The sequence below is a fragment of the Pseudophryne corroboree genome, unplaced genomic scaffold (assembly GCF_028390025.1).
Source record: "Pseudophryne corroboree isolate aPseCor3 unplaced genomic scaffold, aPseCor3.hap2 scaffold_913, whole genome shotgun sequence".
Taxonomy (NCBI): domain Eukaryota; kingdom Metazoa; phylum Chordata; class Amphibia; order Anura; family Myobatrachidae; genus Pseudophryne; species Pseudophryne corroboree.
The window spans coordinates 101,494-125,982 of record NW_026970493.1 but is presented as its reverse complement, the minus strand read 5'-3'; the positions used below and the strand labels follow the sequence as shown (position 1 = coordinate 125,982).

The window sequence follows — 24,489 nt, the reverse complement described above, 5'->3', positions numbered from 1 at the left end:
TAGACGCCGGGCGCGCTGAGCCGCACGGACCCTAGCAACGGGGACGCCACTGGCGGACCGCGTTCCCCGTTGCTAGGCTTTAGGAAATTAAGATATTCACCTGCTCTCTGGCCGTGCAGCAAGGCAGCTGCACGGCATTTATTCTAATCAGCCTTTAGCAGCTGATTGGAGGACTCCTTGTTAAATACACTCCCAGGGCTTCTCACAGACGCCGGTAATAGCTTCCTGCATGCTGCCTTTGTTTGCTGAGAGTCTGTTTCCAGTCCTGCTGTATCCGGTCATTCCAGTCCGCAGAAGTCCGGTATTCGGGAGTTGTCATCTCATCCCAAGAGTTCGTTTGGTTCCCTGGAGTCCTGACTGATCACCGTTTTATATCCAGTGGTGTTCGTGAGTTGCGGCTCTGCCGTGTGTTGCGGCTCAGCCGCTTTACCTTTTATATTTTGTGTTTGGAGCATTTGCGGAGGGTTCCGCTTCCACAAGTCCTCTCTGGTACTTGGCGGTGCCGGGTAGGAGAATTGGACAAGTGGATATTTTGGTTGTCCTTTTTCCTGGCGGTTTCTCCGCACATATTATAGTTTTGAGTTTGCTTAGCCCCTGGCCTGGTTGTTTAGTTAGAGGGCCTCTTGTTATCACCCTGTCTCAGGTTTCCCTTTGTCTCTCATTAAGACCGGGGGGCATCGAAGTTGGGCAGACATAATCCGCCCTTCAAACGCGGCTGCCAAGGGCTCAAGAAACCATAGTCTCGCAGGGGATTTCTGACAACATGGGTGAGACAACAGAGTTAGGGCGCCAGGGGCTATTTTCCTGTCCTGCTCCCTTCCCCAGCATTCCGTTCCAGTGCTCCAGTCCTTGCCATAAGATCTTCTCTGACCAGAGTGCTGGAATCATAACATTATTACCGGCCATACCAAAACTTAAAATTAAACGGGGTTTAATTTTTTCTCATTCAGTTTTGTGAGAGTTTATCGGCCTCATGAATCCAACAGGTTTAGGGCCAAATCCTGGTCAGCTCTTAGTCAGCCAGATTCAAGAACTTACTCAGATGGTTCAGGATCTTTCTCTTCGGGTGAAGTCGCAGGAAGATCTTTTGCGAGCTTCCCCAAGGGTAGTCCCTGAACCAAAGATGCATTTGCCTGACCGTTTTTCTGGTGATAGAAAAGAGTTTTTTAATTTTAAAGAATCCTGTAAACTTTATTTTCGTTTAAGACCGACTTCCTCGGGTACTGAATCTCAGCGGGTCGGGTTTATTATTTCTTTGCTCCAGGGGGATCCTCAGACCTGGGCATTTGGTTTAAGAGCAGAGGATCCGGCATTGTTGTCAATTGACGCTTTTTTTGAGTCTTTAGGGCTCTTGTATGATGACCCTGATAGAGAGGCGTCCGCTGAAAGTCAGTTGCGCGCTCTCAGACAGGGTAGAAATCCTGCAGAGGTTTGTTGTACGGAGTTTCGCCGTTGGTACCTGCCAGGTGAGATACTATGATCATGTTGGTGCTTCTCCCAGGGCAAGGCTCACCCATTGCACTCTGGGTGTGCTGCCCCTGTGATTTCCCCAAATGTGGGAAACTTGACTGCATAATTTGTGTTTCCCCTGGTCGGCTCTCGTATAATTCAGATCTCTTTGTCTCAGGTCTCTCTCCAGCCTAGTTTGCTGTCTGTTTCCACTTCTCTTTTCTTGAGCCGCTCCCTTCTATGCCCTTGCGCACTATCCTGACTTCTCCCGTCTGCTTACTTTGTGCCTTCCAACACACAATGCAAACTACAGGTAGTGCTGCAGGGCCCACACCCTTTTACTTGCCTCACAGAGCAGCTCTGGAGCTGTTACAGTGCCCAGCTGCTGCAAGAAATCAGCTTGAATGCTTCAGGGGCTGGGGCATTGCCAACATGAGCCCCACACCGAAGGAGGGTGGGGGTGTTTAATGCGAACTAAGGGTCACCCAAGCGCCGCAAAAGGCCGCCATGCCCTGCATGCCCCTTTTCTCTTTTCATATGCAGACGAGGGTTGAAGCCAACTTTGACCCACTGCTTGGATGGCATTACCATATGCAAATCAATCTGCTGCAGGCCTTCCCCCAGGAATGCTTGCACTAGTTGTTGCATTTGGTTTGTTGTTTGGGGGTGCTTCAGTATTAGGCAGCCTTCTGCCCTCCCATGTTCATCTGAAAATATGTGTTCTCCCTGCAGTTGTTGTCCCCAGATGAGAGTTCCCTTGTGCTGCCTCAGTTGAATCTCCTTTACTTGACAGAGATGTGCCTGAGCAGCGGCCCTCCCCAGCCCTATCCCAAATCATACTTATTTTGCATAGGAGATACCATGGTCATGAAGATTGTTCTCCCAGGTTGAGGTTCATTCATTGCATTCTGGGTATGCTGACCCCTGTGATTTCCCCAAATGTGGGAAACTCGACTGCATTATTTGTGGTAGTGGGGGACTGTGTTTGTGCTTTCCTCTGCTCAGCTCTGGTAAAAATCAGATTTCTATGTCTCAGATCTTCCTCTAGCCTTGTTCTTCTTTCGAGAGTTCCCTTGTGCTGCCTCAGTTGGATCTCCTTCACTTGACAGGGGGGTGCCCGAGCAGCGACCCTCCCCAGCTCTAGCCCAACTCCTACTTACCTGCCAGGTGAGATACTATGATCAGGAAGGTGCTTCTCCCAGGGCAAGGCTCACCCATTGCACTCTGGGTGTGCTGCTCCTGCGATTTCCCCAAATGTGGGAAACTTGACTGCATAATTTGTGTTTCCTCTGGTCGGCTCTCGTATAATTCAGATCTCTTTGTCTCAGGTCTTTCTCCAGCCTAGTTTGCTGTCTGTTTCCACTTCTCTTTTCTTGAGCCGCTCCCTTCTATGCCCTTGCACACTATACTGACCTCTCCCGTCTGCTTACTTGTGCCTTCCAACGCACAATGCATACTACAGGTAGTGCTGCAGGGCCCACACCCTTTTACATGCTTTTCAGAACAGCTCTGGAGCTGTTACAGTGCCCAGCTGCTGCAAGAAATCATCTTGAATGCTTCAGGGGCTGGGGCATAGCCAACATGAGACCCACACCGAAGGAGGGTGGAGATGTTTAATGTGAATTAGGGGTCATCCAAGCGCCACAAAAGGACGCCATGCCCTGCACATCCCTTTTTTCTTTTCATATGCAGACGAGGGTTGAAGCCAACTTTGACCCACTGCTTGGATGACATCACCATATGCAAATCCATCTGCTGTAGGCCTTCCCCCAGGAATGCTTGTACTAGTTGTTGCATTTGGTTTGTTGTTTGGGGGTGCTTCAGTATTAGGCAGCCTTCTGCCCTCCCATGTTCATCTGAAAATATGTGTTCTCCCAGCAGTTGTTGTCCCCAGATGAGAGTTCCCTTGTGCTGCCTCAGTTGAATCTCCTTTACTTGACAGAGATGTGCCTGAGCAGCGGCCCTCCCCAGCTCTATCCCAAATCATACTTATTTTGCATAGGAGATACCATGGTCATGAAGATTGTTCTCCCAGGGTGAGGTTCATTCATTGCATTCTGGGTATGCTGACTCCTATGATTTCCCCAAATGTGGGAAACTTGACTGCATTATTTGTGGTAGTGGGGGACTGTGTTTGTGCTTTCCTCTGGTCAGCTCTGGTAAAAGTCAGATTTATTTGTCTCAGATCTTCCTCTAGCCTTGTTCTTCTTTCGAGAGTTCCCTTGTGCTGCCTCAGTTGGATCTCCTTCAATTGACAGGGGGGTGCCCGAGCATCGACCCTCCCCAGCTCAAGCCCAACTCCTACTTACCTGCCAGGTGAGATATTATGATCATGAAGGTGCTTCTCCCAGGGCAAGGCTCACCCATTGCACTCTGGGTGTGCTGCTCCTGCGATTTCCCCAAATGTGGGAAACTTGACTGCATAATTTGTGTTTCCCCTGGTCAGCTCTCGTATAATTCAGATCTCTTTGTCTCAGGTCTCTCTCCAGCCTAGTTTGCTGTCTGTTTCAACTTCTCTTTTCTTGAGCCGCTCCCTTCTATGCCCTTGCGCACTATCTTGACTTCTCCCATCTGCTTACTTTGTGCCTTCCAACGCACAATGCGAACTACAGGTAGTGCTGCAGGGCCCACACCCTTTTACTTGCCTTACAGAGCAGCTCTGGAGCTATTACAGTGCCCAGCTGCTGCAAGTAATCAGCTTGAATGCTTCAGGGGCTGGGGCATAGCCAACATGAGCCCCACACCGAAGTAGGGTGGAGGTGTTTAATGCGAACTAGGGGTCATCCAAGCGCCGCAAAAGGCCGCCATGCCCTGCACGCCCCTTTTCTCTTTTCATATGCAGACGAGGGTTGAAGCCAACTTTGACCCACTGCTTGGATGACATCACCATATGCAAATCCATCTGCTGCAGGCCTTCCCCCAGGAATGCTTGTACTAGTTGTTGCATTTGGTTTGTTGTTTGGGGGTGCTTCAGTATTAGGCAGCCTTCTGCCCTCCCATGTTCATCTGAAAATATGTGTTCTCCCTGCAGTTGTTGTCCCCAGATGAGAGTTCCCTTGTGCTGCCTCAGTTGAATCTCCTTTACTTGACAGAGATGTGCCTGAGCAGCGGCCCTCCCCAGCCCTATCCCAAATCATACTTATTTTGCATAGGAGATACCATGGTCATGAAGATTGTTCTCCCAGGGTGAGGTTCATTCATTGCATTCTGGGTATGCTGACCCCTGTGATTTCCCCAAATGTGGGAAACTCGACTGCATAATTTGTGGTAGTGGGGGACTGTGTTTGTGCTTTCCTCTGGTCAGCTCTGGTAAAAGCCAGATTTCTGTGTCTCAGATCTTCCTCTAGCCTTGTTCTTCTTTCGAGAGTTCTCTTGTGCTGCCTCAGTTGGATCTCCTTCACTTGACAGGGGGGTGCCCGAGCAGCGACCCTCCTCAGCTCTTGCCCAACTCCTACTTACCTGCCAGGTGAGATACTATGATCATGAAGGTGCTTCTCCCAGGGCAAGGCTCACCCATTGCACTCTGTGTGTGCTGCTCCAGCTATTTCCCCAAATGTGGGAAACTCGACTGCATAATTTGTGTTTCCCCTGGTCGGCTCTCGTATAATTCAGATCTCTTTGTCTCAGGTCTCTCTCCAGCCTAGTTTGCTGTCTGTTTCCACTTCTCTTTTCTTGAGCCGCTCCCTTCTATGCCCTTGCGCACTATCCTGACTTCTCCCGTCTGCTTACTTTGTGCCTTCCAACGCACAATGCGAACTACAGGTAGTGCTGCAGGGCCCACACCCTTTTAGTTCCCTTACAGAGCAGCTCTGGAGCTGTTACAGTGCCCAGCTGCTGCAAGAAATCAGCTTGAATGTTCTTCGTTGATTGATGGAAGAAACATCTTACAAAAACTCTCCAGATTATTGACTTTTTAAAGTTTTTCTAGGAAACGTTCTAGATGAATGCTTATTAGCGTTTGTCAGAATGTACGTTTGCAAAGTGTCTCTGTGGCGCAATCAGTTAGCGTGTTCGGTTATTATCCAAAAGGTTGGTGGTTCAATCCCACCCAGGGACGTAATTTACCTTGTTATCAGATTTTGGTGATCTTTAAGTAGACAAGTCAAAATTTCAAACCCCCTCTTGTGGTGTAGGGTACCTGGCCTTCTCTGATGTAATCAGAGTTAGATTTGATTAAGTGATTTTATAAAAAAAACAGCTAGGAAGCACAATTTAGCAGTGGGTTGCAGAGAAAAAGAAATATGCTGGCAAAAAAATCCAATTGAGTGATTAAACAGCTCTTCATTTTCTTGCTTTATTTTTGTGCTAACAAATTTTTTCTCTGAAAAGTGTCCACAAAGCCAAGTCTCTGATTAACACCTTTGTAGGGATGGTTTTTCACCTATTACTAAATTAAACTTGCTTCATTGGAAAGGCAGCAAGATGCATCGTCATTTCAATATCTACTGAAATAATACAGGTTGACACCAGGAAACATTAACGCCACTGCATCCTTGCTGCTTTCTCATGTGGAAGTCTGTTTAATGTTAAAACAAGGTGATATCTAATTAGCACACAGGTAAGGAATTAAGAAAATCTTTATTTAAGGGTGAAGATGTTTCTCACAAAATCGTTGCCCCAATGCATCATTGAAATTCAAGCTGGAAAGATGATTTTAATATATCACTTGTACATTTTGTATTGCTCTTCTGGTGACAATGTAGTTTGTTTTTGTCAATTACCATTTTAATAATAGGGTAAAGAAAATTAAGTGGATTTTTGAAAGAAAACAAGACTGTCAATATACTATTAAACAAATTAAAATGGTAAAAGTTATTGTACTTTAAGTAAAAATAAAAGAGCCAAAATATCAATCCCAATATTGGATTACTTTAATTAAAAAAAAATGCATATAGCAGAGGATAGTTTCAATCTGCCTACCTCTGGGTTATCGGCCCAGCATGCTTCCATTGCAGTACTCTGCTGCACATGTAAGTGCAAGAGATCCTGAAGCACTCACTCATCGTGGGAAAGTACCAATGTGTTTCTTCGTTGGTTGATGGAAGAAACATCTTACAAAAACTCTCCAGATTATTGACTTTTTAAAGTTTTTCTAGGAAACGTTCTAGATGAATGCTTATTAGCCTTTGTCAGTATGTACTTTTTGCAAAGTGTCTCTGTGGCGCAATCGGTTAGTGTGTTCGGCTATTAACCAAAAGGTTGGTGGTTCAATCCCATCCAGGGATGTAATTGACCTTGTGATCAGATTTTGGTGATATTTAAGTAGACAAGTCAAAATTTCAAACCCCCTGTTATGGTGTGGGTACCTGGCCTTCCCTGATGTAATCAGAGTTAGATTTGATTCAGTGATTTTATAAAAACAGCTAGGAAGCACAATTTAGCAGTAGGTTGCAGAGAAAAAAAATATGCTGGCAGAAAAATCCAATTGAGTGAATAAACAGCTCTTCATTTTCTGGCTTTATTTTTATGCTAACAAATTTGTTCTCTGAAAAGTGTCCACAAAGCCAAGTCTCTGATTAACACCTTTGTAAGGATGGTTTTTCACCTATTACTAAATTAAACTTGCTTCATTGGAAAGGCAGCAAGATGCATCCTCATTTCAATGTCTACTGAAATAATACAGGTTGACACCAGGAAACATTAACGCCACTGCATCCTTGCTGCTTTCTCATGTGGAAGTCTGTTTAATGTGAAAACAAGGTGATATCTAATTAGCACACAGGTAAGGAATTAAGAAAATCTTTTTTTAAGGGTGAAGATGTTTCTCACAAAATCGTTGCCCCAATGCATCATTGAAATTCAACCTGGAAAGATGATTTTAATATATCACTTGTACATTTTGTATTGCTCTTCTGGTGACAATGTAGTTTGTTTTTGTCAATTACCATTTTAATAATAGGGTAAAGAAAATTAAGTGGATTTTTGAAAGAAAACAATACTGTCAATATACTATTAAAACAAATTAAAATGGTAAAAGTTATTGTACTTTAAGTAAAAATAAAAGAGCAAAAATATCCATCCCAGTTTTGGATTACTTTAATTAACAAAAAAAATGCATATAACAAAGGATAGTTTCAATCTGCCTACCTCTGGGTTATGGGCCCAGCATGCTTCCATTGGAGTACTCTGCTGCACATGTAAGTGCAAGAGATCCTGAAGCACTCACTCATCATGGGAAAGTACCAATGTGTTTCTTTGTTGGTTGATGGAAGAAACATCTTACAAAAACTCTCCAGATTATTGACGTTTTAAAGTTTTTCTAGGAAACGTTCTAGATGAATGCTTATTAGCCTTTGTCAGTATGTACTTTTTGCAAAGTGTCTCTGTGGCGCAATTGGTTAGTGTGTACGGCTATTAACCAAAAGGTTGGTGGTTAAATTCTACCCAGGGACGTAATTGACCTTGTGATCAGATTTTGGTGATATTTAAGTAGACAAGTCAAAATTTCAAACCCCCTCTTATTGTGTAGGGTACCTAGCCTTCTCTGATGTAATCAGAGTTAGATTTGATTCAGTGATTTTATAAAAACAGCTAGGAAGCACAATTTAGCAGTGGGTTGCAGAGAAAAAGAAATATGCTGGCAAAAAAATCCAATTGAGTGATTAAACAGCTCTTCATTTCTGGCTTTATTTTTATGCTAACAAATTTGTTCTCTGAAAAGTGTCCACAAAGCCAAGTCTCTGATTAACACCTTTGTAGGGATGGTTTTTCACCTATTACTAAATTAAACTTGCTTCATTGGAAAGGCAGCAAGATGCATCCTCATTTCAATGTCTACTGAAATAATACAGGTTGACACCAGGAAACATTAACGCCACTGCATCCTTGCTGCTTTCTCATGTGGAAGTCTGTTTAATGTGAAAACAAGGTGATATCTAATTAGCACACAGGTAAGGAATTAAGAAAATCTTTATTTAAGGGTGAAGATGTTTCTCACAAAATCGTTGCCCCAATGCATCATTGAAATTCAAGCTGGAAAGATGATTTTAATATATCACTTGTACATTTTGTATTGCTCTTCTGGTGACAATGTAGTTTGTTTTTGTCAATTACCATTTTAATAATAGGGTAAAGAAAATTAAGTGGATTTTTGAAAGAAAACAATACTGTCAATATACTATCAAAACAAATTAAAATGGTAAAAGTTATTGTACTTTAAGTAAAAATAAAAGATCCAAAATATCAATCCCAGTTTTGGATTACTTTAATTAACAAAAAAAATGCATATAGCAAAGGATAGTTTCAATCTGCCTACCTCTGGGTTATGGGCCCAGCATGCTTCCATTGCAGTACTCTGCTGCACATGTAAGTGCAAGAGATCCTGAAGCACTCACTCATCATGGGAAAGTACCAATGTGTTTCTTCATTGGTTGATGGAAGAAACATCTTACAAAAACTCTCCAGATTATTGACTTTTTAAAGTTTTTCTAGGAAACGTTCTAGATGAATGCTTATTAGCCTTTGTCAGTATGTACTTTTGCAAAGTGTCTCTGTGGCGCAATTGGTTAGTGTGTAAGGCTATTAACCAAAAGGTTGGTGGTTCAATCCCACCCAGCGACGTAATTGACCTTGTGATCAGATTTTGGTGATATTTAAGTAGACAAGTCAAAATTTCAAACCCCATCTATTGTGTAGGGTACCTGGCCTTCTCTGATGTTATCAGAGTTAGATTTGATTCAGTGGTTTTATAAAAAACAGCTAGGAAGCACAATTTAGCAGTGGGTTGCAGATAAAAAAAATATGCTGGCAAAAAAATACAATTGAGTGATTAAACAGCTCTTCATTTTCTGGCTTTATTTTTATGCTAACAAATTTGTTCTCTGAAAAGTGTCCACAAAGCCAAGTCTCTGATTAACACCTTTGTAGGGATGGTTTTTCACCTATTACTAAATTAAACTTGCTTCATTGGAAAGGCAGCAAGATGCATCCTCATTTCAATGTCTACTGAAATAATACAGGTTGACACCAGGAAACATTAACGCCACTGCATCCTTGCTGCTTTCTCATGTGGAAGTCTGTTTAATGTGAAAACAAGGTGATATCTAATTAGCACACAGGTAAGGAATTAAGAAAATCTTTATTTAAGGGTGAAGATGTTTCTCACAAAATCGTTGCCCCAATGCATCATTGAAATTCAAGCTGGAAAGATGATTTTAATATATCACTTGTACATTTTGTATTGCTCTTCTGGTGACAATGTAGTTTGTTTTTGTCAATTACCATTTTTTTTAATAATAGGGTAAAGAAAATTAAGTGGATTTTTGAAAGAAAACAATACTGTCAATATACTATCAAAACAAATTAAAATGGTAAAAGTTATTGTACTTTAAGTAAAAATAAAAGAGCCAAAATATCAATCCCAGTTTTGGATTACTTTAATTAACAAAAAAAATGCATATAGCAAAGGATAGTTTCAATCTGCCTACCTCTGGGTTATGGGCCCAGCATGCTTCCATTGCAGTACTCTGCTGCACATGTAAGTGCAAGAGATCCTGAAGCACTCACTCATCATGGGAAAGTACCAATGTGTTTCTTCATTGGTTGATGTAAGAAACATCTTACAAAAACTCTCCAGATTATTGACTTTTTAAAGTTTTTCTAGGAAACGTTCTAGATGAATGCTTATTAGCCTTTGTCAGTATGTACTTTTGCAAAGTGTCTCTGTGGCGCAATTGGTTAGTGTATAAGGCTATTAACCAAAAGGTTGGTGGATCAATCCCACCCAGGGACGTAATTGACCTTGTGATCAGATTTTGGTGATATTTAAGTAGACAAGTCAAAATTTCAAACCCCATCTTATTGTGTAGGGTACCTGGCCTTCTCTGATGTAATCAGAGTTAGATTTGATTCATTGATTTTATAAAAACAGCTAGGAAGCACAATTTAGCAGTGGTTTGCAGAGAAAAAAAAATATGTTAGCAGAAAAATCCAATTGAGTGATTAAACAGGTCTTCATTTTCTGGCTTTATTTTTATGCTAACAAATTTGTTCTCTGAAAAGTGTCCACAAAGCCAAGTCTCTGATTAACACCTTTGTAAGGATGGTTTTTCACCTATTACTAAATTAAACTTGCTTCATTGGAAAGGCAGCAAGATGCATCCTCATTTCAATGTCTACTGAAATAATACAAGTTGACACCAGGAAACATTAACGCCACTGCATCCTTGCTGCTTTCTCATGTGGAAGTCTGTTTAATGTGAAAACAAGGTGATATCTAATTATCACACAGGTAAGGAATTAAGAAAATCTTTATTTAAGGGTGAAGATGTTTCTCACAAAATCGTTGCCCTAATGCATCATTGAAATTCAAGCTGGAAAGATGATTTTAATATATCACTTGTACATTTTGTATTGCTCTTCTGGTGACAATGTAGTTTGTTTTTGTCAATTACCATTTTAATAATAGGGTAAAGAAAATTAAGTGGATTTTTGAAAGAAAACAATACTGTCAATATACTGTCAAAACAAATTAAAATGGTAAAAGTTATTGTACTTTAAGTAAAAATAAAAGAGCCAAAATATCAATCCCAGTTTTGGATTACTTTAATTAACAAAAAAAATGCATATAGCAAAGGATAGTTTCAATCTGCCTACCTCTGGGTTATGGGCCCAGCATGCTTCCATTGCAGTACTCTGCTGCACATGTAAGTGCAAAAGATCCTGAAGCACTCACTCATCATGGGAAAGTACCAATGTGTTTCTTCATTGGTTGATGGAAGAAACATCTTACAAAAACTCTCCAGATTATTGACTTTTTAAAGTTTTTCTAGGAAACGTTCTAGATGAATGCTTATTAGATTTTGTCAGTATGTACTTTGGCAAAGTGTCTCTGTGGCGCAATTGGTTAGTGTGTAAGGCTATTAACCAAAAGGTTGGTGGTTCAATCCCACCCAGGGACGTAATTGACCTTGTGTTCAGATTTTGGTGATCTTTAAGTAGACAAGTCAAAATTTCAAACCCCCTCTTATTGTGTAGGGTACCTGGCCTTCTCTGATGTTATCAGAGTTAGATTTGATTCAGTGATTTTATAAAAAAAAAAACAGCTAGGAAGCACAATTTAGCAGTGGGTTGCAGAGAAAAAAAAATATGCTGGCAAAAAAATCCAATTGAGTGATTAAACAGCTCTTCATTTTCTGGCTTTATTTTTATGCTAACAAATTTGTTCTCTGAAAAGTGTCCACAAAGCCAAGTCTCTGATTAACACCTTTGTAGGGATGGTTTTTCACCTATTACTAAATTAAACTTGCTTCATTGGAAAGGCAGCAAGATGCATCCTCATTTCAATGTCTACTGAAATAATACAGGTTGACACCAGGAAACATTAACGCCACTGCATCCTTGCTGCTTTCTCATGTGGAAGTCTGTTTAATGTGAAAACAAGGTGATATCTAATTAGCACACAGGTAAGGAATTAAGAAAATCTTTATTTAAGGGTGAAGATGTTTCTCACAAAATCGTTGCCCCAATGCATCATTGAAATTCAAGCTGGAAAGATGATTTTAATATATCACTTGTACATTTTGTATTGCTCTTCTGGTGACAATGTAGTTTGTTTTTGTCAATTACCATTTTAATAATAGGGTAAAGAAAATTAAGTGGATTTTTGAAAGAAAACAATACTGTCAATATACTATCAAAACAAATTAAAATGGTAAAAGTTATTGTACTTTAAGTAAAAATAAAAGAGCCAAAATATCAATCCCAGTTTTGGATTACTTTAATTAACAAAAAAAATGCATATAGCAAAGGATAGTTTCAATCTGCCTACCTCTGGGTTATGGGCCCAGCATGCTTCCATTGCAGTACTCTGCTGCACATGTAAGTGCAAAAGATCCTGAAGCACTCACTCATCATGGGAAAGTACCAATGTGTTTCTTCATTGGTTGATGGAAGAAACATCTTACAAAAACTCTCCAGATTATTGACTTTTTAAAGTTTTTCTAGGAAACGTTCTAGATGAATGCTTATTAGATTTTGTCAGTATGTACTTTTGCAAAGTGTCTCTGTGGTGCAATTGGTTAGTGTGTAAGGCTATTAACCAAAAGGTTGGTGGTTCAATCCCACCCAGGGACGTAATTGACCTTGTGTTCAGATTTTGGTAATCTTTAAGTAGACAAGTCAAAATTTCAAACCCCCTCTTATTGTGTAGGGTACCTGGCCTTCTCTGATGTTATCAGAGTTAGATTTGATTCAGTGATTTTATAAAAAACAGCTAGGAAGCACAATTTAGCAGTGGGTTGCAGAGAAAAAAAATATGCTGGCAAAAAAATCCAATTGAGTGATTAAACAGCTCTTCATTTTCTGGTTTATTTTTATGCTAACAAATTTGTTCTCTGAAAAGTGTCCACAAAGCCAAGTCTCTGATTAACACCTTTGAAGGGATGGTTTTTCACCTATTACTAAATTAAACTTGCTTCATTGGAAAGGCAGCAAGATGCATCCTCATTTCAATGTCTACTGAAATAATACAGGTTGACACCAGGAAACATTAACGCCACTGCATCCTTGCTGCTTTCTCATGTGGAAGTCTGTTTAATGTGAAAACAAGGTGATATCTAATTAGCACACAGGTAAGGAATTAAGTAAATCTTTATTTAAGGGTGAAGATGTTTCTCACAAAATCGTTGCCCCAATGCATCATTGAAATTCAAGCTGGAAAGATGATTTTAATATATCACTTGTACATTTTGTATTGCTCTTCTGGTGACAATGTAGTTTGTTTTTGTCAATTACCATTTTAATAATAGGGTAAAGAAAATTAAGTGGATTTTTGAAAGAAAACAATACTGTCAATATACTATTAAAACAAATTAAAATGGTAAAAGTTATTGTACTTTAAGTAAAAATAAAAGAGCCAAAATATCAATCCCAGTTTTGGATTACTTTAATTAACAAAAAAAAAGCATATAGCAGAGGATATTTTCAATCTGCCTACCTCTGGGTTATGGGCCCAGCATGCTTCCATTGCTGTACTCTGCTGCACATGTAAGTGCAAGAGATCCTGAAGCACTCACTCATCATGGGAAAGTACCAATGTGTTTCTTCGTTGGTTGATGGAAGAAGCATCTTACAAAAACTCTCCAGATTATTGACTTTTTAAAGTTTTTCTAGGAAACGTTTTAGATGAATGCTTATTAGCCCTTGTCAGTATATACTTTTGCAATGTGTCTCTGTGGCGCAATCAGTTAGTGTGTACGGCTATTAACCAAAAGGTTGGTGGTTCAATCCCACCCAGGTACGTAATTGACCTTGTTATCAGATTTTGGTGATCTTTAAGTAGACAAGTCAAAATTTCAAACCCCCTGTTATGGTGTAGGGTACCTGGCCTTCTCTGATGTAATCAGAGTTAGATTTGATTCAGTGATTTTATAAAAACAGCTAGGAAGCACAATTTAGCAGTGGGTTGCAGAGAAAAAGAAATATGCTGGCAGAAAAATCCAATTGAGTGATTAAACAGCTCTTCATTTTCTGGCTTTATTTTTATGCTAACAAATTTGTTCTCTGAAAAGTGTCCACAAAGCCAAGTCTCTGATTAACACCTTTGTAGGGATGGTTTTTCACCTATTACTAAATTAAACTTGCTTCATTGGAAAGGCAGCAAGATGCATCCTCATTTCAATGTCTACTGAAATAATACAGGTTGACACCAGGAAACATTAACGCCACTGCATCCTTGCTGCTTTCTCATGTGGAAGTCTGTTTAATGTGAAAACAAGGTGATATCTAATTAGCACACAGGTAAGGAATTAAGAAAATCTTTATTTAAGGGTGAAGATGTTTCTCACAAAATCGTTGCCCCAATGCATCATTGAAATTCAAGCTGGAAAGATGATTTTAATATATCACTTGTACATTTTGTATTGCTATTCTGGTGACAATGTAGTTTGTTTTTGTCAATTACCATTTTAATAATAGGGTAAAGAAAATTAAGTGGATTTTTGAAAGAAAACAATACTGTCAATATACTATTAAAACAAATTAAAATGGTAAAAGTTATTGTACTTTAAGTAAAAATAAAAGAGCCAAAATATCAATCCCAGTTTTGGATTACTTTAATTAACAAAAAAAAATGCATATAGCAGAGGATAGTTTCAATCTGCCTACCTCTGGGTTATGGGCCCAGCATGCTTCCATTGCTGTACTCTGCTGCACATGTAAGTGCAAGAGATCCTGAAGCACTCACTCATCATGGGAAAGTACCAATGTGTTTCTTCGTTGGTTGATAGAAGAAACATCTTACAAAAACTCTCCAGATTATTGACTTTTTTAAGTTTTTCTAGGAAACGTTTTAGATGAATGCTTATTAGCATTTGTCAGTTTGTACTTTTGCAAAGTGTCTCTGTGGCGCAATCAGTTAGTGTGTACGGCTGTTAACCAAAAGGTTGGTGGTTCAATCCCACCCAGGGACGTAATTGACCTTGTGATCAGATTTTGGTGATATTTAAGTAGACAAGTCAAAATTTCAAACCCCATCTTATTGTGTAGGGTACCTGGCCTTCTCTGATGTAATCAGAGTTAGATTTGATTCATTGATTTTATAAAAACAGCTAGGAAGCACAATTTAGCAGTGGTTTGCAGAGAAAAAAAATATGCTGGCAGAAAAATCCAATTGAGTGATTAAACAGCTCTTCATTTTCTGGCTTTATTTTTATGCTAACAAATTTGTTCTCTGAAAAGTGTCCACAAAGCCAAGTCTCTGATTAACACCTTTGTAAGGATGGTTTTTCACCTATTACTAAATTAAACTTGCTTCATTGGAAAGGCAGCAAGATGCATCCTCATTTCAATGTCTACTGAAATAATACAAGTTGACACCAGGAAACATTAACGCCACTGCATCCTTGCTGTTTTCTCATGTGGAAGTCTGTTTAATGCGAAAACAAGGTGATATCTAATTATCACACAGGTAAGGAATTAAGAAAATCTTTATTTAAGGGTGAAGATGTTTCTCACAAAATCGTTGCCCTAATGCATCATTGAAATTCAAGCTGGAAAGATGATTTTAATATATCACTTGTACATTTTGTATTGCTCTTCTGGTGACAATGTAGTTTGTTTTTGTCAATTACCATTTTAATAATAGGGTAAAGAAAATTAAGTGGATTTTTGAAAGAAAACAAATTATGCAGTCAAGTTTCCCACATTTGGGGAAATCGCAGGAGCAGCACACCCAGAGTGCAATGGGTGAGCCTTGCCCTGGGAGAAGCACCTTCATGATCATAGTATCTCACCTGGCAGGTAAGTAGGAGTTGGGCTTGAGCTGGGGAGGGTCGATGCTCGGGCACCCCCCTGTCAAGTGAAGGAGATCCAACTGAGGCAGCACAAGGGAACTCTCGAAAGAAGAACAAGGCTAGAGGAAGATCTGAGACAAATAAATCTGACTTTTACCAGAGCTGACCAGAGGAAAGCACAAACACAGTCCCCCACTACCACAAATAATGCAGTCGAGTTTCCCACATTTGGGGAAATCATAGGAGTCAGCATACCCAGAATGCAATGAATGAACCTCACCCTGGGAGAACAATCTTCATGACCATGGTATCTCCTATGCAAAATAAGTATGATTTGGGATAGAGCTGGGGAGGGCCGCTGCTCAGGCACATCTCTGTCAAGTAAAGGAGATTCAACTGAGGCAGCACAAGGGAACTCTCATCTGGGGACAACAACTGCTGGGAGAACACATATTTTCAGATGAACATGGGAGGGCAGAAGGCTGCCTAATACTGAAGCACCCCCAAACAACAAACCAAATGCAACAACTAGTACAAGCATTCCTGGGGGAAGGCCTACAGCAGATGGATTTGCATATGGTGATGTCATCCAAGCAGTGGGTCAAAGTTGGCTTCAACCCTCGTCTGCATATGAAAAGAAAAAAGGGATGTGCAGGGCATGGCGTCCTTTTGTGGCGCTTGGATGACCCCTAATTCACATTAAACATCTCCACCCTCCTTCGGTGTGGGTCTCATGTTGGCTATGCCCCAGCCCCTGAAGCATTCAAGATGATTTCTTGCAGCAGCTGGGCACTGTAACAGCTCCAGAGCTGTTCTGTAAGGCATGTAAAAGGGTGTGGGCCCTGCAGCACTACCTGTAGTATGCATTGTGCGTTGGAAGGCACAAGTAAGCAGACGGGAGATGTCAGGATAGTGCGCAAGGGCATAGAAGGGAGCGGCTCAAGAAAAGAGAAGTGGAAACAGACAGCAAACTAGGCTGGAGAGAGACCTGAGACAAAGAGATCTGAATTATACGAGAGCCGACCAGGGGAAACACAAATTATGCAGTCAAGTTTCCCACATTTGGGGAAATCACAGGTGCAGCACACCCAGAGTGCAATGGGTGAGCCTTGCCCTGGGAGAAGCACCTTCATGATCATAGTATCTCACCTGGCAGGTAAGTAGGAGTTGGGCTAGAGCTGCGAAGGGTCGCTGCTCGGGTACCCCCCTGTCAAGTGAAGGAGATCCAACTGAGGCAGCACAAGGGAACTCTCGAAAGAGGAACAAGGCTAGAGGAAGATCTGAGACAAAGAAATCTGATTTTTACCAGAGTTGACCAGAAGAAAGCACAAACACAGTCCCCCACTACCACAAATAATGCAGTTGAGTTTCCCACATTTGGTGAAATCACAGGGGTCAGCATACCCAGAATGCAATGAATGAACCTCACCCTGGGAGAACAATCTTCATGACCATGGTATCTCCTATGCAAAATAAGTATGATTTGGGATAGGGCTGGGGAGGGCCGCTGCTCAGGCACATCTCTGTCAAGTAAAGGAGATTCAACTGAGGCAGCACAAGGGAACTCTCATCTGGGGACAACAACTGCAGGGAGAACACATATTTTCAGATGAACATGGGAGGGCAGAAGGCTGCCTAATACTGAAGCACCCCCAAACAACAAACCAAATGCAACAACTAGTGCAAGCATTCCTGGGGGAAGGCCTGCAGCAGATGGATTTGCATATGGTGATGTCATCCAAGCAGTTGGTCAAAGTTGGCTTCAACCCTCGTCTGCATATGAAAAGAAAAAAGGGATGTGCAGGGCATGGCGTCCTTTTGTGGCGCTTGGATGACCCCTAATTCGCATTAAACATCTCCACCATCCTTCGGTGTGGGGCTCATGTTGGCTATGCCCCAGCCCCTGAAGCATTCAAGATGATTTCTTGCAGCAGCTGGGCACTGTAACAGCTCCAGAGCTGCTCTGTAAAGCATGTAAAAGGGTGTGGGCCCTGCAGCACTACCTGTAGTATGCATTGTGCGTTGGAAGGCACAAAGTAAGCAGACGGGAGAGGTCAGGATAGTGCGCAAGGGCATAGAAGGGAGCGGCTCAAGAAAAGAGAAGTGGAAACAGACAGCAAACTAGGCTGGAGAAAGACCTGAGACAAAGAGATCTGAATTATATGAGAGCCGACCAGAGGAAACACAAATTATGCAGTCAAGAGTCCCACATTTGGGGAAATCGCAGGAGCAGCACACCCAAAGTGCAATGGGTGAGCCTTGCCCTGGGAGAAGCACCTTCCTGATCATAGTATCTCACCTGGCAGGTAAATAGGAGTTGGGCTAGAGCTGGGGAGGGTCGCTGCTCGTGCACCCCCCTGTCAAGTGAAGGAGATCCAACTGAGGCAGCACAAGGGAACTCTCGAAAGAAGAACAAGGCTAGAGGAAGATCTGAGACAAAGAAATCTGACTTTTACCAGAGTTGACCAGAAGAAAGCACAAACACAGTCCCCCACTACCACAAATAATGCAGTCGAGTTTCCCACATTTGGGGAAATCACAGGGGTCAGCATACCCAGAATGCAATGAATGAACCTCACCCTGGGAGAACAATCTTCATGACCATGGTATCTCCTATGCAAAATAAGTATGATTTGGGATAGGGCTGGGGAGGGCCGCTGCTCAGGCACATCTCTGTCAAGTAAAGGAGATTCAACTGAGGCAGCACAAGGGAACTCTCATCTGGGGACAACAACTGCAGGGAGAACACATATTTTCAGATGAACATGGGAGGGCAGAAGGCTGCCTAATACTGAAGCACCCCCAAACAACAAACCAAATGCAACAACTAGTGCAAGCATTCCTGGGGGAAGGCCTGCAGCAGATTGATTTGCATATGGTAATGCCATCCAAGCAGTGGGTCAAAGTTGGCTTCAACCCTCGTCTGCATATCAAAAAAGAGAAAAGGGGCGTGCAGGGCATGGCGGCCTTTTGCGGCGCTTGGATGACCCCTAGTTCGCATTAAACACCTCCACCCTCCTTCGGTGTGGGGCTCATGTTGGCTATGCCCCAGCCCCTGAAGCATTCAAGCTGATTTCTTACAGCAGCTGGGCACTGTAACAGCTCCAGAGCTGCTCTGTAAGGCAAGTAAAAGGGTGTGGGCCCTGCAGCACTACCTGTAGTTTGCATTGTGCATTGGAAGGCACAAAGTAAGCAGACGGGAGAAGTCAGGATAGTGCGCAAGGGCATAGAAGGGAGCGGCTCAAGAAAAGAGAAGTGGAAACAGACAGCAAACTAGGCTGGAGAGAGACCTGAGACAAAGAGATCTGAATTATACGAGAGCCGACCAGGGGAAACACAAATTATGCAGTCAAGTGTCCCACATTTGGGGAAATTGCAGGAGCAGCACACCCAGAGTGCAATGGGTGAGCCTTGCCCTGGGAGAAGCACCTTCATGATCATAGTATCTCACCTGGCAGGTAAGTAGGAGTTGGGCTAGAGCTGGGGAGGGTCGCTGCTCGGGCACCCCCCTGTCAAGTGAAGGAGATCCAACTGAGGCAGCACAAGGGAACTCTTGAAAGAGGAACAAGGCTAGAGGAAGATCTGAGACAAATAAATCTGACTTTTACCAGAGCTGACCAGAGGAAAGCACAAACATAGTCCCCCTCTACCACAAATAATGCAGTCGAGTTTCCCACATTTGGGGAAATCACAGGGGTCAGCATACCCAGAATGCAATGAATGAACCTCACCCTGGGAGAACAATCTTCATGACCATGGTATCTCCTATGCAAAATAAGTATGATTTGGGATAGGGCTGGGGAGGGCCGCTGCTCAGGCACATCTCTGTCAAGTAAAGGAGATTCAACTGAGGCAGCACAAGGGAACTCTCATCTGGGGACAACAACTGCAGGGAGAACACATATTTTCAGATGAACATGGGAGGGCAGAAGGCTGCCTAATACTGAAGCACCCCCAAACAACAAACCAAATGCAACAACTAGTACAAGCATTCCTGGGGGAAGGCCTGCAGCAGATGGATTTGCATATGGTGATGTCATCCAAGCAGTGGGTCAAAGTTGGCTTCAACCCTCATCTGCATATGAAAAGAGAAAAGGGGCGTGCAGGGCATGGCGGCCTTTTGCGGCGCTTGGATGACCCCTAGTTCGCATTAAACACCTGCACCCTCATTCGGTGTGGGGCTCATGTTGGCTATGCCCCAGCCCCTGAAGCATTCAAGCTGATTTCTTGCAGCAGCTGGGCACTGTAACAGCTCCAGAGCTGCTCTGTAAGGCAAATAAAAGGGTGTGGGCCCTGCAGCACTACCTGTAGTTCGCATTGTGCGTTGGAAGGCACAAAGTAAGCAGACGGGAGAAGTCAGGATAGTGCGCAAGGGCATAGAAGGGAGCGGCTCAAGAAAAGAGAAGTGGAAACAGACAGCAAACTAGGCTGGAGAGAGACCTGAGACAAAGAGATCTGAATTATATGAGAGCCGACCAGGGGAAACACAAATTATGCAGTCAAGTATTGGAAAATTCAGGGCTATGTCGTGTAGATGATGGCCTAACAGGAGGCTTTAAAATTTTCTTTCTAGTGTCCTTCGTTTGGGAGAAAAATGCAAAGGTACAAGACAGCTTTTCCTTGCCAATATCTCTCTTTTGCAAAGAGCTACGCATTGGAAAATTCAGGGCTATGTCGTGTAGATGATGGCCTAACAGGAGGCTTTAAAATTTTCTTTCTAGTGACCTTCGTTTGGGAGAAAAATGCAAAGGTACAAGACAGCTTTTCCTTGCCAATATCTCTCTTTTGCAAAGAGCTGCGCATTGGAAAATTCAGGGCTATGTCGTGTAGATGATGGCCTAACAGGAGGCTTTAAAATGTTCTTTCTAGTGTCCTTCGTTTGGGAGAAAAATGCAATGGTACAAGACAGCTTTTCCTTGCCAATATCTCTCTTTTGCAAAGAGCTGCGCATTGGAAAATTCAGGGCTATGTCGTGTAGATGATGGCCTAACAGGAGGCTTTAAAATTTTCTTTCTAGTGTCCTTCGTTTGGGAGAAAAATGCAAAGGTACAAGACAGCTTTTCCTTGCCAATATCTCTCTTTTGCAAAGAGCTACGCATTGGAAAATTCAGGGCTATGTCGTGTAGATGATGGCCTAACAGGAGGCTTTAAAATTTTCTTTCTAGTGACCTTCGTTTGGGAGAAAAATGCAAAGGTACAAGACAGCTTTTCCTTGCCAATATCTCTCTTTTGCAAAGAGCTGCGCATTGGAAAATTCAGGGCTATGTCGTGTAGATGATGGCCTAACAGGAGGCTTTAAAATTTTCTTTCTAGTGTCCTTCGTTTGGGAGAAAAATGCAAAGGTACAAGACAGCTTTTCCTTGCCAATATCTCTCTTTTGCAAAGAGCTACGCATTGGAAAATTTAGGGCTATGTCGTGTAGATGATGGCCTAACAGGAGGCTTTAAAATTTTCTTTCTAGTGTCCTTCGTTTGGGAGAAAAATGCAATGGTACAAGACAGCTTTTCCTTGCCAATATCTCTCTTTTGCAAAGAGCTGCGCATTGGAAAATTCAGGGCTATGTCGTGTAGATGATGGCCTAACAGGAGGCTTTAAAATTTTCTTTCTAGTGTCCTTCGTTTGGGAGAAAAATGCAAAGGTACAAGACAGCTTTTCCTTGCCAATATCTCTCTTTTGCAAAGAGCTGCGCATTGGAAAATTCAGGGCTATGTCGTGTAGATGATGGCCTAACAGGAGGCTTTAAAATTTTCTTTCTAGTGTCCTTCGTTTGGGAGAAAAATGCAATGGTACAAGACAGCTTTTCCTTGCCAATATCTCTCTTTTGCAAAGAGCTGCGCATTGGAAAATTCAGGGCTATGTCGTGTAGATGATAGCCTAACAGGAGGCTTTAAAATTCTCTTTCTAGTGTCCTTCGTTTGGGAGAAAAATGCAAAGGTACAAGACAGCTTTTCCTTGCCAATATCTCTCTTTTGCAAAGAGCTACGCATTGGAAAATTCAGGGCTATGTCGTGTAGATGATGGCCTAACAGGAGGCTTTAAAATTTTCTTTCTAGTGTCCTTCGTTTGGGAGAAAAATGCAAAGGTACAAGACAGCTTTTCCTTGCCAATACTGAAGACAATTTCCCCACAAGGCCCTTTGGAGAGACAGAGAGAGAGTATGCCAGCACATACCCCAGCGCTATATAACCCAGGAATAGCACAGTAACTTAATGTTTGAACAATCGGTGAGGGGGAACATCTTGAAACCCCAGTTTGTACCCTTGGGACACTATTTGTAAAACACACGAGTCCATGTCCGAATGAATCCAGAACTGACTGAAGAGTTTTAGACGTGCCCCCACTGGTGCGGGCTCCTGCAAGAGAGCCCCAGCGTCATGCAGTGGATTTGGCAGAAGCAGAGGATGATCTCTGCTCCTGCGATCTTGAAGAGGATGCAGACCTCTTCTCTCTTCTCCTTCCTCTACCTGCAAAGAAAGGGGAATCTTAACTTCTTGCATATCTATTGGGCCGAAATGACTGCATCAGAGAATGATGCGTCTTCATCCGTTGGGAGGGAACATAGGGCAAGAAGGTTGACTTACCTGCGGGAGCTGCCGAGATCAAATTAACTAGGCAGTCACCAAACAAGGCTTCACCTTCATAGGGAAGAGACTCCCTTTCTTCTTGGAGTCAGCATCAGCATTCTCTTGGTGAATCCACAATGCCCTCCTATTCGACACTGCCATGAAATTGGCCCGTGAACTCAAGAGTCCTATATCCCTTGCAGTCTCACGTAAGTATGCTGCAGTGTCCTTGATATGATACAACGTAAGGAGTATCCCATCTCTCCAGGGTATCTATATCGGATGACAAGGTATTCGACCAATTCTTGAATACTACTACTCACCCATGCACATGTAATGGCAGGTCTAAGTAATGTACCCGTGGTTACATAACTAGAAATAATGTAGCTTCCTGCATACGATCCGCTGGATTTGTGACAGGGCCCCGTGCAGAACAGGGGGTGACTCCCACTTTATTCTGTCCGCGGCGGGAAATGAATAAACAACCAGAATCCTTTTGGGGATTTGAAACCATCTTGTCGAGCTGGCCCAGACTTTCTCAAACAGAGATGGAGGAACGTTACATCAGCTTTCATTATATATCTATATATACATACATATAGACCCCTTTGTCAGGAACAGCAGGGTCTTCAGTGATTTTAATATGTCCTTAATATCCACAATCATGTACTGAATGCTCCTTGCCAATATTGGATCTAATCAGGAAACATTATGGTCGACATAAGTATCAGTATCCGTGTCAGTATCAGTGTGTAGTAACTGGGCAAAATAACATTTTTGCGACCCAGCGGGGCCTGAGGGAAAAGAAACATAGCCATGAATATCACATCTATTCTCTACGTCTGTGTCTGGGACACAGATTTATCCAACCTTACTCTGATATTACTGAAACATTTACCCAGTCAGTTATTGGTGGTGCCAACAGGGCCACCATCATATGTCTGCATTCCTAATATAGTTTCCTCTTGGGAAAAACATTCAGCCACCGACATGTTGACACACATATACCAAGTACCCACAGACACACCGGCTTATGGGGGACAGACCGTCAGTAAATCTGTCAGAGGGACACAGAGGATTTTTCAGCTCACAATCCAGCGCCAAAAGTACACAGTCTGGGAAATAATAAACTCTATAGTGATAGACTTGTAATGCTCTAAAGATGTTCTGGTGAGGTGAGGAAGAAGCCCCGCCGCTGTAATGGCGCGTATCTGTCCCGCTCAGAAATAATTAATTACGCTATTGGGGTAAGGACAGTGCCCAGGCACTAATGTCCACTTTTTCCAGCCTTTTGTGAGGAATTTATGCTGCCCAGGGTGCCCCCCCCCCGTGCCCTGCACCCTGCAGTGCCTGTGTTTGTGTGTGAGCATGGCGCGCAGCGTTCCGCTCGCTGCTCGGTACCTCAGAATGCCGTCACTGAAGAAGAAGTCTTCTGTTCTTCTGCTACTCACCTGTCTTCTGGCTCTGTAAGGGGGTGACGGCAGGCTGCGGGAGTGTGCATCTAGGCGTACCCAGCGATCAGCACCCTCAGGAGCTAATGGTGTCCTGTCAGCCTGAAGCAGAGCCATTGAACTCACTAGAAGTTGGTCATACTTCTCTCCCCTAAGTCCAACGAAGCAGGGAGACTGTTGCCAGCAGCCTCCCTGAAAATAAAAAAAACTAACTAGTCTTTTCAGAGAAACTCAGTAGAGCTCCTCTGTAGTGCATCCAGTATCACTGCGCACAATACTAAAACTGGAGTCTGGAGGAGGGGCATAGAGGGAGGAGACAGTTCACACCCTTTGAAAGTCTTAAAGTGCCCATGTCTCCTGCGGATCCCGTCTATACCCCATGGTTCTTAATGTGACCCCAGCATCCTCTAGGACGTATGAGAAAACAAATAACGCAGACACGAGGAGGAGAGAACTAAGGAAGTTATAAGGAGAAGAGGGGAGGGAGGGGGGGTTGAAAGGTAAGGTAGTAAAGGCATATTGGATAAACTACAACCTTATACATCAGGCATGTCCAAACTGCGGCCCTCCAGCTGTTGTGAAACTACATATCCCAGCATGCCCAGACACAGTTTTGCTGTCAGGGAATGCTAAAGCTGCGTCAGGGCATGCTGGGATGAGTAGTTTCTCAACAGCTGGAGGGCCGCAGTTTGGACATGCCTGTTATACATATTCGTTAATGTACCAGTAGTTAGAAGTAGAAGAGCTCTAACAGAAACCACAAAGCTTATCTAAAGCCACACCACACTGGATATG

At 42.6% G+C, this 24,489-nt stretch overlaps 15 non-coding genes across 15 annotated transcripts; 7 read left to right on the top strand and 8 right to left on the bottom strand.

The window, feature by feature from the left end:
• Positions 1 to 1,451: 1,451 nt before the first annotated feature.
• On the top strand, positions 1,452 to 1,614 carry LOC135045885 (U1 spliceosomal RNA). The gene has a single exon (XR_010238281.1). It is a non-coding gene; the product is annotated as a U1 spliceosomal RNA (small nuclear RNA).
• Positions 1,615 to 2,285: 671 nt separating this feature from the next.
• LOC135045873 (U1 spliceosomal RNA) lies at positions 2,286 to 2,449 on the top strand. The gene has a single exon (XR_010238269.1). It is a non-coding gene; the product is annotated as a U1 spliceosomal RNA (small nuclear RNA).
• A 152-nt stretch (positions 2,450 to 2,601) lies between these two features.
• Positions 2,602 to 2,764, top strand: LOC135045877 (U1 spliceosomal RNA). The gene has a single exon (XR_010238274.1). It is a non-coding gene; the product is annotated as a U1 spliceosomal RNA (small nuclear RNA).
• Positions 2,765 to 3,434: 670 nt separating this feature from the next.
• On the top strand, positions 3,435 to 3,598 carry LOC135045876 (U1 spliceosomal RNA). The gene has a single exon (XR_010238273.1). It is a non-coding gene; the product is annotated as a U1 spliceosomal RNA (small nuclear RNA).
• A 152-nt stretch (positions 3,599 to 3,750) lies between these two features.
• Positions 3,751 to 3,913, top strand: LOC135045878 (U1 spliceosomal RNA). Its single transcript, XR_010238275.1, has one exon. It is a non-coding gene; the product is annotated as a U1 spliceosomal RNA (small nuclear RNA).
• Positions 3,914 to 4,584: 671 nt separating this feature from the next.
• LOC135045870 (U1 spliceosomal RNA) lies at positions 4,585 to 4,748 on the top strand. Its single transcript, XR_010238266.1, has one exon. It is a non-coding gene; the product is annotated as a U1 spliceosomal RNA (small nuclear RNA).
• A 152-nt stretch (positions 4,749 to 4,900) lies between these two features.
• LOC135045884 (U1 spliceosomal RNA) lies at positions 4,901 to 5,063 on the top strand. The gene has a single exon (XR_010238280.1). It is a non-coding gene; the product is annotated as a U1 spliceosomal RNA (small nuclear RNA).
• A 10,473-nt stretch (positions 5,064 to 15,536) lies between these two features.
• Positions 15,537 to 15,695, bottom strand: LOC135045880 (U1 spliceosomal RNA). Its single transcript, XR_010238277.1, has one exon. It is a non-coding gene; the product is annotated as a U1 spliceosomal RNA (small nuclear RNA).
• Positions 15,696 to 15,847: 152 nt separating this feature from the next.
• LOC135045872 (U1 spliceosomal RNA) lies at positions 15,848 to 16,011 on the bottom strand. Its single transcript, XR_010238268.1, has one exon. It is a non-coding gene; the product is annotated as a U1 spliceosomal RNA (small nuclear RNA).
• A 670-nt stretch (positions 16,012 to 16,681) lies between these two features.
• LOC135045882 (U1 spliceosomal RNA) lies at positions 16,682 to 16,844 on the bottom strand. The gene has a single exon (XR_010238278.1). It is a non-coding gene; the product is annotated as a U1 spliceosomal RNA (small nuclear RNA).
• A 152-nt stretch (positions 16,845 to 16,996) lies between these two features.
• Positions 16,997 to 17,160, bottom strand: LOC135045875 (U1 spliceosomal RNA). The gene has a single exon (XR_010238271.1). It is a non-coding gene; the product is annotated as a U1 spliceosomal RNA (small nuclear RNA).
• A 671-nt stretch (positions 17,161 to 17,831) lies between these two features.
• On the bottom strand, positions 17,832 to 17,994 carry LOC135045883 (U1 spliceosomal RNA). Its single transcript, XR_010238279.1, has one exon. It is a non-coding gene; the product is annotated as a U1 spliceosomal RNA (small nuclear RNA).
• A 152-nt stretch (positions 17,995 to 18,146) lies between these two features.
• On the bottom strand, positions 18,147 to 18,310 carry LOC135045871 (U1 spliceosomal RNA). The gene has a single exon (XR_010238267.1). It is a non-coding gene; the product is annotated as a U1 spliceosomal RNA (small nuclear RNA).
• Positions 18,311 to 18,983: 673 nt separating this feature from the next.
• On the bottom strand, positions 18,984 to 19,146 carry LOC135045879 (U1 spliceosomal RNA). Its single transcript, XR_010238276.1, has one exon. It is a non-coding gene; the product is annotated as a U1 spliceosomal RNA (small nuclear RNA).
• A 152-nt stretch (positions 19,147 to 19,298) lies between these two features.
• LOC135045874 (U1 spliceosomal RNA) lies at positions 19,299 to 19,462 on the bottom strand. The gene has a single exon (XR_010238270.1). It is a non-coding gene; the product is annotated as a U1 spliceosomal RNA (small nuclear RNA).
• Positions 19,463 to 24,489: the final 5,027 nt, after the last annotated feature.